Source organism: Spermophilus citellus, assembly GCF_964194105.1.
Source record: "Spermophilus citellus genome assembly, chromosome: 11".
In the NCBI taxonomy this organism is placed as follows: Eukaryota; Metazoa; Chordata; class Mammalia; order Rodentia; family Sciuridae; genus Spermophilus; species Spermophilus citellus.
Window position 1 is genome coordinate 13780156 of NC_138192.1, and position 16066 is coordinate 13796221.

Sequence of the window (16066 nt, forward strand, 5' to 3'; positions counted from 1 at the left end):
GAGTTTCGTGAAATCTCAGCACACATTTTTCACCCAATCTTTATGACACTTTGAGGTAATGATCAGTACAGAAATCCCACTTGGCTCACCAAATTTCGTTCTTCTAGGTTAAACCGTTCGTTGGCAGTAACAGTTTTAATTTTTAGGTTCCACTCTGTTTTCTCCTATATGGATACATGTAGTTGGAACTCTAAATCAAACACGGTTTATGCTAGCTCTTTGAAACTTGACACAATAAAGTAGTTCCAAGTTCTATCTCTATGGTTTGTTTCCTATTGATGTAGCCCTAAGCAGAGACCGGCGCAAATCACTTTCATGGAAAGGGGTTGCCAAGCTTCCAAAAAACTACTAGTTTCACGATATCTCAGCACACATTTTTTCACCAAATCTTGATGACACTTTCAGGTAATGATCAGTACCCCAATCCCACTTGGCTCTCCAAATTTCGTTCTTCTAGGTTAAACCGTTCGTTGGCAGTATCAGTTTTAATTTTTATCTTTCACCCTGTTTTCTCCAATATGGATACATGTAGTTGGAACTCTAAATCAAACACGGTTTGTGCTAGCTCTTTCAAACTTGACACAATAAAGTAGTTCCCAGTTCTATCTCTATTGTTTGTTTCCTATTGATGTAGCCTTAAGCAGAGACCGGCGCAAATCACTTGCATGGAAAGGGGTTGCCAAGCTTCCAAAAAACTACGAGTTTCCTGAAATCTCAGCACACATTTTTTCACCCAATCATGATGACACTTTCAGGTAATGATCACTACCCCAATCCCCCTTGGCTCACCAAATTTCGTTCTTCTAGTTTAAACCGTTCGTTGGCAGTAACAGTTTTAATTTTTAGGTTTCACACTGTTTTCTCATATATGGATACATGTATTTGGTACTCTAAATCAAACACGGTTTGTGCTAGCTCTTTGAAACTTGACACAATAAAGTAGTTCCAAGTTCTATCTCTATGGTTTGTTTCCTATTGATGTAGCCCTAAGCAGATTCCGGCGCAAATCACGTTCAAGGAAAGGGGTTGCCAAGCTTCCAAAAACTACGAGTTTCGTGAAATCTCAGCACACATTTTTCACCCAATCTTGATGACACTTTCAGGTAATGATCAGTACCGCAATCCCACTTGGCTCACCAAATTTCGTTCCTCTAGGTTAAACCGTTGGGTGGCAGTAACAGTTTGAATTTTTAGGTTTCACCCTATTTTCTCCTATATGGATACATGTAGTTGGAACTATAAATCAAACACGGTTTGTGCTAGCTCTTTGAAACTTGACACTATAAAGTAGTTCCAAGTTCTATCTCTATGGTTTGTTTCCTATTGATGTAGGCCTAAGCAGATTCCGGCGCAAATCACTTTCATGGAAAGGGGTTGCCAAGCTTCCAAAAAAATACGAGTTTCCTGAAATCTCAGCATACATTTTTTCACCCAATCTTGATGACACTTTCACGTAATGATCAGTACCCCAATCCCACTTGGCTCACCAAATTTCGTTCCTCTAGGTTAAACCGTTGGGTGGCAGTAACAGTTTTAATTTTTAGGTTTCACTCTGTTTTCTCCTATATGGATACATGTATTTGGAACTCTAAATCAAACACGGTTTGTGCTAGCTCTTTGAAACTTGACACAATAAAGTAGTTCCAAGTTCTATCTCTATGGCTTGTTTCCTATTGATGTAGCCCTAAGCAGAGACCGGGAAAAATCACTTTCAAGGAAAGGGGTTGCCAAGCTTCCAAAAAACTACGAGTTTCCTGAAATCTCAGCACACATTTTTTCACCCAATCTGGATGACACTTTCAGGTAATGAGCAATACCCCAATCCCACTTGGATCCCCAAATTTCCTTCTTCTAGGATAAACCGTTCGTTGGCAGTAACAGTTTTAATTTTTAGGTTTCACTCTGTTTTCTCCTATATGGATACATGTAGTTGGAACTCTAAATCAAACACGGTTTGTGCTAGCTCTTTGAAACTTGACACAATAAAGTAGTTCCAAGTTCTATCTCTATGGTTTGTTTCCTATTGATGTAGCCCTAAGCAGAGACCGGCGAAAATAGCTTTCATGGAAAAGGGTTGCCAAGCTACCAAAAAAATACGAGTTTCGTGAAATCTCAGCACACATTTTTCACCCAATCTTTATGACACTTTGAGGTAATGATCAGTACAGAAATCCCACTTGGCTCACCAAATTTCGTTCTTCTAGGTTAAACCGTTCGTTGGCAGTAACAGTTTTAATTTTTAGGTTCCACTCTGTTTTCTCCTATATGAATACATGTAGTTGGAACTCTAAATCAAACACGGTTTGTGCTAGCTCTTTGAAACTTGACACAATACAGTAGTTCCAAGTTCTATCTCTATGGTTTGTTTCCTATTGATGTAGCCCTAAGCAGAGAGTGGGGCAAATCACTTGCATGGAAAGGGGTTGCCAAGCTTCCAAAAAACTACGAGTTTCCTGAAATCTCAGCATACATTTTTTCACCCAATCTTGATGAGACTTTCAGGTAATGATCAATACCCCATTCCCACTTGGCTCACAAAATTTCGTTCTTTTAGGTTAAACCGTTCGTTGACAGTAACAGTTTTAATTTTTAGGTTTCACTCTGTTTTCTCCTATATGGATACATGTAGTTGGAACTCTAAATCAAACACGGTTTGTGCTAGCTCTTTGAAACTTGATACAATAAAGTAGTTCCAAGTTCTATCTCTATGGTTTGTTTCCTTTTGATGTAGCCCTAAGCAGAGACGTGCGCAAATCACTTGCATGGAAAGGGGTTGCCAAGCTTCCAAAAAACTACGAGTTTCCTGAATTCTCAGCACACATTTTTTCACCCAATCTTGAAGACACTTTCCAGTAATGATCAGTACCCCAATCCCACTTGGCTCACCAAATTTTGTTCTTCTAGGTTAAACCGTTTGTTGGCAGTAACAGTTTTAATTTTTAGGTTTCAGTCTGTTTTCTCCTATATGGATACATGTAGTTGGAACTCTAAATCAAACACGGTTTGTGCTAGCTCTTTGAAACTTGACACAATACAGTAGTTCCAAGTTCTATCTCTATGGTTTGTTTCCTATTGATGTAGCCCTAAGCAGAGAGCGGGGCAAATCACTTGCATGGAAAGGGGTTGCCAAGCTTCCAAAAAACTACGAGTTTCCTGAAATCTCAGCACACATTTTTTCACCAAATCTTGATGACACTTGCAGGTAATGATCAGTACCCCAATCCCACTTGGCTCTCCAAATTTCGTTCTCTAGGTTAAACGGTTCGTTGGCAGTAGCGGTTTTAATTTTTATCTTTCACTCTGTTTTCTCCAATATGGATACATGTAGTTGGAACCCTAAATCAAACACGGTTTGTGCTAGCTCTTTCAAACTTGACACAATAAAGTAGTTCCAAGTTCTATCTTTATGGTTTGTTTCCTATTGATGTAGCTCTAAGCACAGACCGGCGCAAATCACTTTCATGGAAAGGGGTTGCCAAGCTTCCAAAATACTACGAGTTTCCTGAAATCTCAGCACACATTTTTTCACCCAATCTTGATGACACTTTCATGTAATGATCACTACCCCAATCCCACTTGGCTCACCAAATTTCGTTCTTCTAGTTTAAACCGTTCGTTGGCAGTAACAGTTTTAATTTTTAGGTTCCACTCTGTTTTCTCCTATATGAATACATGTAGTTGGAACTCTAAATCAAACACGGTTTGTGCTAGCTCTTTGAAACTTGACACAATACAGTAGTTCCAAGTTCTATCTCTATGGTTTGTTTCCTATTGATGTAGCCCTAAGCAGAGAGTGGGGCAAATCACTTGCATGGAAAGGGGTTGCCAAGCTTCCAAAAAACTACGAGTTTCCTGAAATCTCAGCATACATTTTTTCACCCAATCTTGATGAGACTTTCAGGTAATGATCAATACCCCATTCCCACTTGGCTCACAAAATTTCGTTCTTTTAGGTTAAACCGTTCGTTGACAGTAACAGTTTTAATTTTTAGGTTTCACTCTGTTTTCTCCTATATGGATACATGTAGTTGGAACTCTAAATCAAACACGGTTTGTGCTAGCTCTTTGAAACTTGATACAATAAAGTAGTTCCAAGTTCTATCTCTATGGTTTGTTTCCTTTTGATGTAGCCCTAAGCAGAGACGTGCGCAAATCACTTGCATGGAAAGGGGTTGCCAAGCTTCCAAAAAACTACGAGTTTCCTGAATTCTCAGCACACATTTTTTCACCCAATCTTGAAGACACTTTCCAGTAATGATCAGTACCCCAATCCCACTTGGCTCACCAAATTTTGTTCTTCTAGGTTAAACCGTTTGTTGGCAGTAACAGTTTTAATTTTTAGGTTTCAGTCTGTTTTCTCCTATATGGATACATGTAGTTGGAACTCTAAATCAAACACGGTTTGTGCTAGCTCTTTGAAACTTGACACAATACAGTAGTTCCAAGTTCTATCTCTATGGTTTGTTTCCTATTGATGTAGCCCTAAGCAGAGAGCGGGGCAAATCACTTGCATGGAAAGGGGTTGCCAAGCTTCCAAAAAACTACGAGTTTCCTGAAATCTCAGCACACATTTTTTCACCAAATCTTGATGACACTTGCAGGTAATGATCAGTACCCCAATCCCACTTGGCTCTCCAAATTTCGTTCTCTAGGTTAAACGGTTCGTTGGCAGTAGCGGTTTTAATTTTTATCTTTCACTCTGTTTTCTCCAATATGGATACATGTAGTTGGAACCCTAAATCAAACACGGTTTGTGCTAGCTCTTTCAAACTTGACACAATAAAGTAGTTCCAAGTTCTATCTTTATGGTTTGTTTCCTATTGATGTAGCTCTAAGCAGAGACCGGCGCAAATCACTTTCATGGAAAGGGGTTGCCAAGCTTCCAAAATACTACGAGTTTCCTGAAATCTCAGCACACATTTTTTCACCCAATCTTGATGACACTTTCATGTAATGATCACTACCCCAATCCCACTTGGCTCACCAAATTTCGTTCTTCTAGTTTAAACCGTTCGTTGGCAGTAACAGTTTTAATTCTTAGGTTTCACTCTGTTTTCTCCTATATGGATACATGTAGTTGGAACTCAAAATCTAACACGGTTTGTGCTAGCTCTTTGAAACTTGACACAATAAAGTAGTTCCAAGTTCTATCTCTATGGTTTGTTTCCTATTGATGTAGCCTTAAGCAGAGAGCGGGGCAAATCACTTGCATGGAAAGGGGTTGCCAAGCTTCCAAAAAACTACGAGTTTCCTGAAATCTCAGCACACATTTTTTCACCCAATCTTGATGACACTTTCAGGTAATGATCAGTACCCCAGTCCCACTTGGCTCACCAAATTTGGCTCTTCTAGGTTAAACCATTCGTTGGCAGTAACAGTTTTAATTTTTAGGTTTCAATATCTTTTCTCCTATTTGGATACATGTAATTGGAACTCTAAATCAAACACGGTTTGTGCTAGCTCTTTGAAACTTGACACAATAAACTACTTCCAAGTTCTATCTCTATGGTTTGTTTCCTATTGATGTAGCCCTAAGTAGAGACCGGCGCAAATCACTTACATGGAAAGGGGTTGCCAAGCTTCCAAAAAACTACGAGTTTCGGGAAATCTCAGCACACATTTTTCACCCAATCTTGATGATACTTTCAGGTAAGGATCAGTACCGCAATCCCACTTGGCTCACCAAATTTCGTTCCTCTAGGTTAAACCGTTGGGTGGCAGCAACAGTTTAAATTTTTAGGTTTCACTCTGTTTTCTCCTATATGGATACATGTAGTTGGAACTCTAAATCAAAAACGGTTTGTGCTAGCTCTTTGAAACTTGACACAATAATGTAGTTCCAAGTTCTATCTCTATGGTTTGTTTCCTATTGATGTAGGCCTAAGCAGATTCCGGCGCAAGTCACTTTTATGGAAAGGGGTTGCCAAGCTTCCAAAAAACAACGTGTTTCCAGAAATCTCAGCATACATTTTTTCACACAATCTTGATGACACTTTCAGGTAATGATCAGTACCCCAATCCCACTTGGCTCACCAAATTTCGTTCTTCTAGGTTAAACCGTTCGTTGGCAGTAACAGTTTTAATTTTTAGGTTCCACTCTGTTTTCTCCTATATGGATACATGTAGTTGGAACTCTAAATCAAACACGGTTTGTGCTAGCTCTTTGAAACTTGACACAATAAAGTAGTTCCAAGTTCTATCTCTATGGTTTGTTTCCTATTGATGTAGCCCTAAGCAGAGACTGGCGCAAATCACTTGCATGGAAAGGGGTTTCCAAGCTTCCAAAAAACTACGAGTTTCCTGAAATCTCAGCACACATTTTTTCACCCAATCTTGATGACACTTTCAGTAATGATCAGTACCCCAATCCCACTTGGCTCACCAAATTTCGTTCTTCTAGGTTACCGTTCGTTGGCAGTAACAGTTTTAATTTTTAGGTTTCACTCTGTTTTCTCCAATATGGATATATATCGTTGGAACTCTAAATCAAACACGGTTTGTGCTAGCTCTTTGAATCTTGACACAATAAAGTAGTTCCAAGTTCTATCTCTATGGTTTGTTTCCTATTGATGTAGCCCTAAGCAGAGACTGGCGCAAATCACTTACATGGAAAGGGGTTTCCAAGCTTCCAAAAAACTACGAGTTTCGTGAAATCTCAGCACACATTTTTCACCCAATCTTGATGACACTTTCAGGTAATGATCAGTACCCCAATCCCAGTTGGCTCACCAAATTACGTTCTTCTAGGTTAAACCATTGGGTGGGAGTAACAGTTTTAATTTTTAGGTTTCACTCTGTTTTCTCCTATATGGATACATGTAGTTGGAACTCTAAATCAAACACGGTTTGTGCTAGCTCTTTGAAACTTGACACAATAAAGTAGTTCCAAGTTCTATCTCTATGGTTTGTTTCCTATTGATGTAGCCCTAAGCAGAGACCGGCGCAAATCACTTTCATGGAAAGGGATTGCCAAGCTTCCAAAAAACAACGAGTTTCCTGAAATCTCAGCATACATTTTTTCACCCAATCTTGATGACACTTTCAGGTAATGATCAGTACCCCAATCCAACTTGGCTCCCCAAATTTCATTCTTCTAGGTTAAACCGTTCGTTGGCAGTAACAGTTTTAATTTTTAGGTTTCACTCTGTTTTCTCCTATATGGATACATGTATTTGGAACTCTAAATCAAACACAGTTTGTGCTAGCTCTTTGAAACTTGACACAATAAAGTAGTTCCAAGTTCTATCTCTATGGTTTGTTTCCTATTGATGTAGCCCTAAGCCGAGACCGGCGCAAATCACTTACATGGAAAGGGGTTTCCAAGCTTCCAAAAAACTACGATTTTCGTGAAATCTCAGCACACATTTTCACCCAATCTTGATGACACTTTCAGGTAATGATCAGTATAGAAATCCCACTTGGCTCACCAAATTTCATTCTTCTAGGTTAAACCGTTGGGTGGCAGTAACAGTTTTAATTTTTAGGTTTCACTCTGTTTTCTCCTATATGGATACATGTAGTTGGAACTCTAAATCAAACACGGTTTGTGCTAGCTCTTTGAAACTTGACACAATACAGTAGTTCCAAGTTCTATCTCTATGGTTTGTTTCCTATTGATGTAGCCCTAAGCAGAGACCGGCGCAAATCACTTCAAGGAAAGGGGTTGCCAAGCTTCCAAAAAACTACGAATTTCGTGAAATCTCAGCACACATTTTTCAACCAATCTTGACGACACTTTCAGGTAATGATCAGTACCGCAATCCCACTTGGCTCACCAAATTTCGTTCCTCTAGGTTAAACCGTTGGGTGGGAGTAACAGTTTTAATATTTAGGTTTCACCCTATTTTCTCCTATATGGATACATGTAGTTGGAACTCTAAATCAAACACGGTTTGTGCTAGCTATTTGAAACTTGACACTATAAAGTAGTTCCAAGTTCTATCTCTATGGTTTGTTTCCTATTGATGTAGGCCTAAGCAGATTCCGGCGCAAATCACTTTCATGGAAAGGGGTTGCCAAGCTTCCAAAAAAATACGAGTTTCCTGAAATCTCAGCATACATTTTTTCACCCAATCTTGATGACACTTTCAGGTAATGATCAGTACCCCAATCCCACTTGGCTCACCAAATTTCGTTCCTCTAGGTTAAACCGTTGGGTGGCAGTAACAGTTTTAATTTTTAGGTTTCACTCTGTTTTCTCCTATATGGATACATGTATTTGGAACTCTAAATCAAACACGAATTGTGCTAGCTCTTTGAAACTTGACACAATAAAGTAGTTCCACGTTCTATCTCTATGGTTTGTTTCCTATTGATGTAGCCCTAAGCAGAGACCGGCGCAAATCACTTACATGGAAAGGGATTGCCAAGCTTCCAAAAAACTACGAGTTTCGGGAAATCTCAGCACACATTTTTCACCCAATCTTGATGACACTTTCAGGTAAGGATCAGTACCGCAATCCCACTTGGCTCACCAAATTTCGTTCCTCTAGGTTAAACCGTTGGGTGGCAGCAACAGTTTTAATTTTTAGGTTTCACTCTGTTTTCTCCTATATGGATACATGTAGTTGGAACTCTAAATCAAACACGGTTTGTGCTAGCTCTTTGAAACTTGACACAATAAAGTAGTTCCAAGTTCTATCTCTATGGTTTGTTTCCTATTGATGTAGCCCTAAGCAGAGACTGGCGCAAATCACTTGCATGGAAAGGGGTTTCCAAGCTTCCAAAAAACTACGAGTTTCCTGAAATCTCAGCACACATTTTTTCACCCAATCTTGATGACACTTTCAGTAATGATCAGTACCCCAATCCCACTTGGCTCACCAAATTTCGTTCTTCTAGGTTACCGTTCGTTGGCAGTAACAGTTACAATTTTTAGGTTTCACTCTGTTTTCTCCAATATGGATATATATCGTTGGAACTCTAAATCAAACACGGTTTGTGCTAGCTCTTTGAATCTTGACACAATAAAGTAGTTCCAAGTTCTCTCTCTATGGTTTGTTTCCTATTGATGTAGCCCTACGCAGAGACCGGCGCAAATCACTTTCATGGAAAGGGGTTGCCAAGCTTCCAAAAAACTACGAGTTTCGTGAAATCTCAGCACACATTTTTCACCCAATCTTGATGACACTTTCAGGTAATGATCAGTATAGAAATCCCACTTGGCTCACCAAATTTCATTCTTCTAGGATAAACCGTTGGGTGGCAGTAACAGTTTTAATTTTTAGGTTTCACTCTGTTTTCTCCTATATGGATACATGTAGTTGGAACTCTAAATCAAACACGGTTTGTGCTAGCTCTTTGAAACTTGACACAATACAGTAGTTCCAAGTTCTATCTCTATGGTTTGTTTCCTATTGATGTAGCCCTAAGCAGAGACCGGCGAAAATAGCTTTCATGGAAAGGGGTTGCCAAGCTTCCAAAAAACTACGAGTTTCGTGAAATCTCAGCACACATTTTTCACCCAATCTTTATGACACTTTCAGGTAATGATCAGTACAGAAATCCCACTTGGCTCACCAAATTTCGTTCTTCTAGGTTAAACCGTTCGTTGGCAGTAACAGTTTTAATTTTTAGGTTCCACCCTGTTTTCTCCTATATGGATACATGTAGTTGGAACTCTAAATCAAACACGGTTTATGCTAGCTCTTTGAAACTTGACACAATAAAGTAGTTCCAAGTTCTATCTCTATGGTTTGTTTCCTATTGATGTAGCCCTAAGCAGAGACCGGCGCAAATCACTTACATGGAAAGGTGTTGCCAAGCTTCCAAAAAACTACGAGTTTCGTGAAATCTCAGCACACTTTTTTCACCCAATCTTGATGACACTTTCAGGTAATGATCAGTACCCCAATCCCACTTGGCTCACCAAATTTCGTTCCTCTAGGTTAAACCGTTGGGTGGCAGCAACAGTTTTAATTTTTAGGTTTCACTCTGTTTTCTCCTATATGGATACATGTAGTTGGAACTCTAAATCAAACACGGTTTGTGCTAGCTCTTTGAAACTTGACACAATACAGTAGTTCCAAGTTCTATCTCTATGGTTTGTTTCCTATTGATGTAGCCCTAAGCAGAGACCGGCGAAAATCACTTACATGGAAAGGGGTTGCCAAGCTTCCAAAAAACTACGAGTTTCGTGAAATCTCAGCACACTTTTTTCACCCAATCTTGATGACACTTTCAGGTAATGATCAGTACCCCAATCCCACTTGGCTCACCAAATTTCGTTCCTCTAGGTTAAACCGTTGGGTGGCAGTAACAGTTTTAATTTTTAGGTTTCACTCTGTTTTCTCCTATATGGATACATGTATTTGGAACTCTAAATCAAAAACGGTTTGTTCTAGCTCTTTGAAACTTGACACAATAATGTAGTTCTAAGTTCTATCTCTATGGTTTGGTTCCTATTGATGTAGGACTAAGCAGATTCCGGCACGAATCACTTTCATGGAAAGGGGTTGCCAAGCTTCCAAAAAACTACGAGTTTCCAGAAATCTCAGCATACATTTTTTCACCCAATCTTGATGACACTTTCAGGTAATGATCAGTACCCCAATCCCACTTGGCTCACCAAATTTTTTCTTCTAGGTTAAACCGTTCATTGGCAGTAACAGTTTTAATTTTTAGGTTCCACTCTGTTTTCTCCTATATGGATATATGTAGTTGGAACTCTAAATCAAACACGGTTTGTGCTAGCTCTTTGAAACTGGACACAATAAAGTAGTTCCAAGTTCTATCTCTATGGTTTGTTTCCTATTGATGTAGCCCTAAGCAGAGACCGGCGCAAATCACTTACATGGAAAGGGGTTTCCAAGCTTCCAAAAAACTACGTGTTTCCTGAAATCTCAGCACACATTTTTTCACCCAATCTTGATGACACTCTCAGTAATGATCAGTACCCCAATCCCACTTGGCACACCAAATTTCGTTCTTCTAGGTTAAACCGTTCGTTGGCAGTAACAGTTTTAATTTTTAGATTTCACTCTGTTTTCTCCAATATCGATATATGTTGTTGGAACTCAAAATCAAACACGGTTTGTGCTAGCTCTTTGAATCTTGACACAATAAAGTAGTTCCAAGTTCTATCTCTATATTTTGTTTCCTATTGATGGAGCCCTAAGCAGAGACCGGCGCAAATCACTTACATGGAAAGGGGTTGCCAAGCTTCAAAAAAACTACGAGTTTCGTGAAATCTCAGCACAAATTTTCAACCAATCTTGATGACACTTTCAGGTAATGATCAGTATAGAAATCCCACTTGGCTCACCAAATTTCATTCTTCTAGGATAAACCGTTGGGTGGCAGTAACAGTTTTAATTTTTAGGTTTCACTCTGTTTTCTCCTATATGGATACATGTAGTTGGAACTCTAAATCAAACACGGTTTGTGCTAGCTCTTTGAAACTTGACACAATACAGTAGTTCCAAGTTCTATCTCTATGGTTTGTTTCCTATTGATGTAGCCCTAAGCAGAGACCGGCGAAAATAGCTTTCATGGAAAGGGGTTGCCAAGCTTCCAAAAAACTACGAGTTTCGTGAAATCTCAGCACACATTTTTCACCCAATCTTTATGACACTTTCAGGTACTGATCAGTACAGAAATCCCACTTGGCTCACCAAATTTCGTTCTTCTAGGTTAAACCGTTCGTTGGCAGTAACAGTTTTAATTTTTAGGTTCCACTCTGTTTTCTCCTATATGGATACATGTAGTTGGAACTCTAAATCAAACACGGTTTGTGCTAGCTCTTTGAAACTTGACACAATAAAGTAGTTCCAAGTTCTATCTCTATGTTTTGTTTCCTATTGATGTAGCCCTAAGCAGAGACCGGCGCAAATCACTTACATGGAAAGGGGTTGCCAAGCTTCCAAAAAACAACGAGTTTCCAGAAATCTCAGCATACATTTTTTCACCCAATTTTGATGACACTTTCAGGTAATGATCAGTACCCCATTCCCACTTGGCTCACCAAATTTCGTTCTCCTAGGTTAAACCGTTCATTGGCAGTAACAGTTTTAATTTTTAGGTTCCACTCTGTTTTCTCCTATATGGATATATGTAGTTGGAACTCTAAATCAAACACGGTTTGTGCTAGCTCTTTGAAACTTGACACAATAAAGTAGTTCCAAGTTCTATCTCTATGGTTTGTTTCCTATTGATGTAGCCCTAAGCAGAGACCGGCGCAAATCACTTGCATGGAAAGGGGTTTCCAAGCTTCCAAAAAACTACGTGTTTCCTGAAATCTCAGCACACATTTTTTCACCCAATCTTGATGACACTCTCAGTAATGATCAGTACCCCAATCCCACTTGGCACACCAAATTTCGTTCTTCTAGGTTAAACCGTTCGTTGGCAGTAACAGTTTTAATTTTTAGATTTCACTCTGTTTTCTCCAATATCGATATATGTCGTTGGAACTCAAAATCAAACACGGTTTGTGCTAGCTCTTTGAATCTTGACACAATAAATTAGTTCCAAGTTCTATCTCTATGGTTTGTTTCCTATTGATGTTGCCCTAAGCAGAGACCGGCGCAAATCACTTTCATGGAAAGGGGTTGCCAAGCTTCCAAAAAACTACGAGTTTCGTGAAATGTCAGCACACATTTTTCACCCAATCTTGATGACACTTTCAGGTAATGATCAGTACCCCAATCCCACTTGGCTCACCAAATTTCGTTCTTCTAGGTTAAACCATTGGGTGGCAGTAACAGTTTTAATTTTTAGGTTTCACTCTGTTTTCTCCAATATGGATACATGTATTTGGAACTCTAAATCAAACACGGTTTGTGCTAGCTCTTTGAAACTTGACACAATACAGTAGTTCCAAGTTCTATCTCTATGGTTTGTTTCCTATTGATGTAGCCCTAAGCAGAGACCGGCGCAAATCACTTTCATGGAAAGGAATTGCCAAGCTTCCAAAAAACAACGAGTTTCCTGAAATCTCAGCATACATTTTTTCACCCAATCTTGATGACACTTTCAGGTAATGATCAGTACCCCAATCCAACTTGGCTTCCCAAATTTCATTCTTCTGGGTTAAACCGTTCGTTGGCAGTAACAGTTTTAATTTTTAGGTTTCACTCTGTTTTCTCCTATATGGATACATGTAGTTGGATCTCTAAATCAAACACGAATTGTGCTAGCTCTTTGAAACTTGACACAATAAAGTAGTTCCAAGTTCTATCTCTATGGTTTGTTTCCTATTGATGTAGCCCTAAGCCGAGACCGGCGCAAATCACTTACATGGAAAGGGGTTGCCAAGCTTCCAAAAATCTACGAGTTTCGTGAAATCTCAGCACACATTTTCACCCAATCTTGATGACACTTTCAGGTAATGATCAGTATAGAAAGCCCACTTGGCTCACCAAATTTCATTCTTCTAGGTTAAACCGTTGGGTGGCAGTAACAGTTTTAATTTTTAGGTTTCACTCTGTTTTCTCCTATATGGATACATGTAGTTGGAACTCTAAATCAAACACGGTTTGTGCTAGCTCTTTGAAACTTGACACAATACAGTAGTTCCAAGTTCTATCTCTATGGTTTGTTTCCTATTGATGTAGCCCTAAGCAGAGACCGGCGAAAATAGCTTTCATGGAAAGGGGTTGCCAAGCATCCAAAAAACTACGAGTTTCGTGAAATCTCAGCACACATTTTTCACCCAATCTTTATGACACTTTGAGGTAATTATCAGTACAGAAATCCCACTTGGCTCACCAAATTTCGTTCTTCTAGGTTAAACCGTTCGTTGGCAGTAACAGTTTTAATTTTTAGGTTCCACTCTGTTTTCTCCTATATGGATACATGTAGTTGGAACTCTAAATCAAACACGGTTTGTGCTAGCTCTTTGAAACTTGACACAATACAGTAGTTCCAAGTTCTATCTCTATGGTTTGTTTCCTATTGATGTAGCCCTAAGCAGAGACCGGCGCAAATCACTTTCATGGAAAGGGGTTGCCAAGCTTCCAAAAAACTACGAGTTTCCTGAAATCTCAGCATACATTTTTTCACCCAATCTTGATGACACTTTCAGGTAATGATCAGTACCCCAATCCCACTTGGCTCACCAAATTTCGTTCCTCTAGGTTAAACCGTTGGGTGGCAGCAACAGTTTTAATTTTTAGGTTTCACTCTCTTTTCTCCTATATGGATACATGTAGTTGGAACTCTAAATCAAACACGGTTTGTGCTAGCTCTTTGAAACTTGACACAATAAAGTAGTTCCAAGTTCTATCTCTATGTTTTGTTTCCTATTGATGTAGCCCTAAGCAGAGACCGGCGCAAATCACTTACATGGAAAGGGGTTGCCAAGCTTCCAAAAAACTACGAGTTTCGTGAAATCTCAGCACACTTTTTTCACCCAATCTTGATGACACTTTCAGGTAATGATCAGTACCCCAATCCCACTTGGCTCACCAAATTTCGTTCCTCTAGGTTAAACCGTTGGGTGGCAGTAACAGTTTTAATTTTTAGGTTTCACTCTGTTTTCTCCTATATGGATACATGTATTTGGAACTCTAAATCAAAAACGGTTTGTTCTAGCTCTTTGAAACTTGACACAATAATGTAGTTCTAAGTTCTATCTCTATGGTTTGGTTCCTATTGATGTAGGCCTAAGCAGATTCCGGCACGAATCACTTTCATGGAAAGGGGTTGCCAAGCTTCCAAAAAACAACGAGTTTCCAGAAATCTCAGCATACATTTTTTCACCCAATCTTGATGACACTTTCAGGTAATGATCAGTACCCCAATCCCACTTGGCTCACCAAATTTCGTTCTTCTAGGTTAAACCGTTCATTGGCAGTAACAGTTTTAATTTTTAGGTTCCACTCTGTTTTCTCCTATATGGATATATGTAGTTGGAACTCTAAATCAAACACGGTTTGTGCTAGCTCTTTGAAACTTGACACAATAAAGTAGTTCCAAGTTCTATCTCTATGGTTTGTTTCCTATTGATGTAGCCCTAAGCAGAGACCGGCGCAAATCACTTGCATGGAAAGGGGTTTCCAAGCTTCCAAAAAACTACGTGTTTCCTGAAATCTCAGCACACATTTTTTCACCCAATCTTGATGACACTCTCAGTAATGATCAGTACCCCAATCCCACTTGGCACACCAAATTTCGTTCTTCTAGGTTAAACCGTTCGTTGGCAGTAACAGTTTTAATTTTTAGATTTCACTCTGTTTTCTCCAATATCGATATATGTTGTTGGAACTCAAAATCAAACACGGTTTGTGCTAGCTCTTTGAATCTTGACACAATAAAGTAGTTCCAAGTTCTATCTCTATGTTTTGTTTCCTATTGATGGAGCCCTAAGCAGAGACCGGCGCAAATCACTTACATGGAAAGGGGTTGCCAAGCCTCCAAAAAACTACGAGTTTCGTGAAATCTCAGCACAAATTTTCAACCAATCTTGATGACACTTTCAGGTAATGATCAGTATAGAAATCCCACTTGGCTCACCAAATTTCATTCTTCTAGGATAAACCGTTGGGTGGCAGTAACAGTTTTAATTTTTAGGTTTCACTCTGTTTTCTCCTATATGGATACATGTAGTTGGAACTCTAAATCAAACACGGTTTGTGCTAGCTCTTTGAAACTTGACACAATACAGTAGTTCCAAGTTCTATCTCTATGGTTTGTTTCCTATTGATGTAGCCCTAAGCAGAGACCGGCGAAAATAGCTTTCATGGAAAGGGGTTGCCAAGCTTCCATAAAACTACGAGTTTCGTGAAATCTCAGCACATATTTTCAACCAATCTTGATGACACTTTCAGGTAATGATCAGTATAGAAATCCCACTTGGCTCACCAAATTTCATTCTTCTAGGATAAACCGTTGGGTGGCAGTAACAGTTTTAATTTTTAGGTTTCACTCTGTTTTCTCCTATATGGATACATGTATTTGGAACTCTAAATCAAACACGGTTTGTGCTAGCTCTTTGAAACTTGACACAATACAGTAGTTCCAAGTTCTATCTCTATGGTTTGTTTCCTATTGATGTAGCCCTAAGCAGAGACCGGCGCAAATCACTTTCATGGAAAGGGGTTGCCAAGCTTTCAAAAAACTACGAGTT